The sequence below is a fragment of the Callithrix jacchus genome, chromosome 1, assembly GCF_049354715.1.
Source record: "Callithrix jacchus isolate 240 chromosome 1, calJac240_pri, whole genome shotgun sequence".
Taxonomy (NCBI): Eukaryota; Metazoa; Chordata; class Mammalia; order Primates; family Cebidae; genus Callithrix; species Callithrix jacchus.
Genome location: NC_133502.1, coordinates 88,887,555 through 88,891,728, shown reverse-complemented (window position 1 = coordinate 88,891,728; position 4,174 = coordinate 88,887,555).

Below are 4,174 nucleotides of genomic sequence, written 5' to 3'. Positions count from 1 at the left end.
TCTTGACTTCATGAGTTTTTTTCACACTGGTATAGTGCACATTTGTTGTCTTTTGGTCTCCCATGATTCATTCATGCTTCTTTTGAGGGTCTCAGTGGGGATAGTTGTCAAGGTTTTTGCTTTCCCTTAGCCTAGTGGTGGGCATGTGACCAAAAGCAGGTCAACTGGGAGGAAGCATAGCGTGATGGGTAAGGGCTCAGCCTCTGGGTTCTAATCTGGCTCTGCCAGTTATTATGTGATCCTGAGCAGGTTAGTTAATTTCTCTGCACCTCATTTTTTTAATCTGTAAAACAGGAATAGTGTTAGGTTTGCTATGAAGCTTAGATAATTAGCATTTGTGAAAAGCTTAGAGCAGTGCCTGGCACAGAGCAGCATTAAGTATTAGCTGCCTATAATCCCAGCACTTTCGGAGGCCAAGGCTAGTGGATCGCTTGAGGTTAGGGATTTGACACCAGCCTTCAACATGGTGAAACACCGTTTCTACTAAAAATATAAAAAATAAAAAGAAAAAAAAATTAGCCAGGCTGTGGTTGTGCAGGCCTGTAATCCCAGCTACTCAGGAGGCTGAGGCAGGAGACTCACTTGAACCCGGGGGTGGAGGTTGCAGTGAGCCCAGTTTGCACCATTGCACTCCAGTCTGGGTAACAGAGTGAGACTCCATCTCAAAAAAAAAGACAGTGTTGAGGGAGTGAATTGTAGAAGCAATCTGGGGCAGTGGCTCACACTTATAATCCCAGCAGTTTGGGAGGCTGAGGTGGGAGTATCACTTGAGCCCAGGAGTTCCAGACCAGACTGGGTAATATAGTAAGACCTTCTCGCTACAACAATAACAACAACAAAAAACAAAAACCTTAGAAAATTAGGCTGGGCATGGTGGCTCACCTCTGTAATTCTAGTACTTTGGGAGGCCAAGGCAGGTGGACTTGAGGTCAGGACTTTCAGATCACCCTGGCCAACATAGTGAAACCCTGCCTCTACTAAAAATACAAACATTAGGCTGGGCTCAGTGGCTTACACCTGTAATCCCAGCACTTTGGGAGGCCAAGGTGGGTGGATCACCTGAGGTCGGGAGTTTGAGACCAGCCTGACCAACATGGAGAAACCCCATCTTAAAAAAAAAAAAATGCAAACATTAACTGGGTGTGGTGGTGGGTGCCTGTAATCCCAGCTACTTGGGAGGCTCAGGTGGGAGGATTCCAGGCTAGTCTGGAATTCCCAGCCTCAAATGATCCTCCTGCCTTGGCCTCCTAAAATGCTGGGATTATAGGCATGAGCCACCATGCCTAGCTGCCACATCTTCTTAGAATGAGCCCTAGTGAGTGAGGACTAAACTCTGACCTTTTTTCTTTCTGGCCCAAATTCCTAACTACTGAACTTAAGGAGTCACATCCTATAAACCATAAAAATCTCATCAGATGGATTTTGTTTAACCCTGTATAACCCAGCTTACTTTCCAACCTGACTCTGACATAATATCACATGACAGATAAAGAAGGAAATAATTTTTTTTCTGAAAATATGTTTCTTTGGTATATTTTGAAATGCGCCCGCAAAGCCATCACTTATGGGGCGATATCTACATCTGTAAAGAAGCTGGCCGGGTGCAGTGGCTCACACTTGTAATCCCAGCACTTTGGGAGGCTGAGGCAGAAAGATCACCTGAGGTCCAGAATTCCAGACCATCCTGGTCAACACGGTGAAACCTGTTGACCTGAAACCCTGTCTCTACCAAAAATACAAAAATTAGGTGGGCATGGTGGTGCATGCCTGTAATCCCAGCTACTTGGAAGGCCAAGGCAGGGGAATTACTTGAACCCAGGAGATGGAGGTTGCACTGAGCCAAGATTGGGCCACTCCACTCCTGACTGGGTGATAGAGTGGGACTCCGTCTCAGAAATAAACAAATAAATAAAAGAATCTCTATTGAAATAAGTAGATGTTTCCTCTGGCAGGCCCCCCCAATCCTAAAGAGATTAACTGAGAATCCAGTACTCACTGTGTCACCCAGTCTGGAGTACACCCAGGCTTGTGATCTCAGCTCCCTGCAACCTCTGCCTCCTGGGTTCAAGCGCTTCTCCTGCCTCAGCCTCCCTCTGGAGTACCTGGGATTACAAGTGTCTGCCACCATGCCCGGCTAATTTTTGTCCTTTTAGTAGAGACGTGGTTTTACAACATTGGCCAAGCTGATCTCAAACTCCTGACCTCAGGTGATCTGCCTGCCTTGGCCTCTCAAAATGCTGGGATTACAGGTATGAGCCACCGTGCCCAGCCTAAATTTTTTTTTTTTTGAGACAGGGTCTTGCTCTGTTGCCCAGACTGGCATGCAGTGGCATAATCTGGGCTCATCGCAACCTCTGCCTTCTGGGCTGAAGCAATCTGCTGGCCTCAGCCTCCCAAAGTGTTGGAATTACAGGTGTGAGCCAGATTCTAGTACTTATGGGTGGCCACCTATGAGACTTTATCCTTTTTTTTTTTTTTTTTTTTTTTTGGTGAGACGGAGTTTTGCTATTGTTGCCCAGGCTGGAGTGCAATGGCATGATCTCAGCTAATCGTAACCTCTGTCTCCCAGGTTCAAGCAATTCTCCTGCCTCAGCCTCTCAAGTAGCTGGGATTACAGGCATGTGTCATCACACCTGGCTAATTTTGTATTTTTAGTAGAGGCAAGGTTTCTCCATGTTGGTCAGGCTGGTCTTGAACTGCCGACCTCAAGTGATCCGCCTGCCTTGGCCTTCCAAAGTGTTGGGATTACAGGTGTGAGCCACGGCGCCTGCCCCAATCAAAAAAACTTTGAGTCCACCTGGGACCTGAACCCTCCACTTTGAGTTGCCTCACCTTTCTGTACAGAACCAATATATACCTCATGTGTATTGATTGATGTCTTATGTCTCCCTAAAACTGTATAAAACCAAGCTATAGCCCCACCATCTTGGGCACATATTCTCAGGAACTCTTGAGACTGTGCCTCAGGCCATGGTCACTCATACTTGGCTCAGAATAAACCTCTTTAAATATTTTGTTAGAGGAACCCCTGCTTACCAGGCCTCTTGTTTAATAAAACATGACTAGAGTGACTCTATCTTAAAGTAGCTAGGCACTTACAAGGCTCCTATAAAATTAATGCTTATGGTCTAAAAATAGCCACATTCTAAACTGACCACCAATTATAATTACAGAATATTTATGGCCATACAGGAGATCTTCTATCAAGCCTGCAGAATGTCCAGATATTCTAAGGAGCAGCCCACTTTACTTAAAGACTATGTGAAAGAGCAAGCTTCGGTTGAGAGATTCATGGTCTCTGAAAGCACAATAGCCCTACCTTTAGTGAGCATATCTGCACATTGCAAGTTTAATTACAGCTTCTTATAGTTTCTTGTAAGTAGAGACATTGACAAAGGAGACCGTGTGTTCCTTCCCCTGTTTCTGAGGTTGCTCTGCTCTTCAACGGAGTCCTTTCCAATAAACTCGCTTCCTTCATTGTGCTCTCTGACTCACCTCAAGTTATTTCCTTCAAGATACAAGAACCTTCTCTTTGGGTCTGGATCGGACTCTCTTTTTTACAGAGTTTGACTCTTTTTGTGGACAAGAGTCAGAGAATTTTTGTTGTTGTTCTTTTGCTTTGAGAAGGGTCTTGCTCTGTCACCTAGACTGAACCTTCCAGGGTCAAGTGATTTTCCCACCTCAGCCTCCTGAGTAGCTGGACTACAGGCATACACCACCAGAAAGGAGTCGGAGATCTTACAGATGACTTCCACAATGAAGAGCTAGGGGCAATAGCATAAACTTCAAAAGGTGATTTTAGGCTCCACAGGGTGGCTCACGCCTTGGGTGGCCAAGGCAGGTGGATCGCTTGAGCCCAGGAGCTCAAGCCCAGCCTGGGCAACATGTTAGGTCTCTCTCTCTCTCTCTCTCTCTCTCTTTCTCTCTCTCTCTCTCTCTCTCTCTCTCTCTCTTCCCGAGCCCTCCTCCTCTATCTCTCTTTTTTTTAAAAAGGTGGTTATTATAGTGAGGCAGGAAGCAATAATTGGCAGAGGTAGCAGGTTGCCCAGTCCACTTCCAGGCCCTGTTGTCTGTGGGGTTTGTGGTAGGCAACAGCTATCAATTAAGAGGACTGCAGGCGGCTGAAAGCAGTGACTCATGCCTGTAATCCCAGCACTTTGGGATGCCGAAGCAG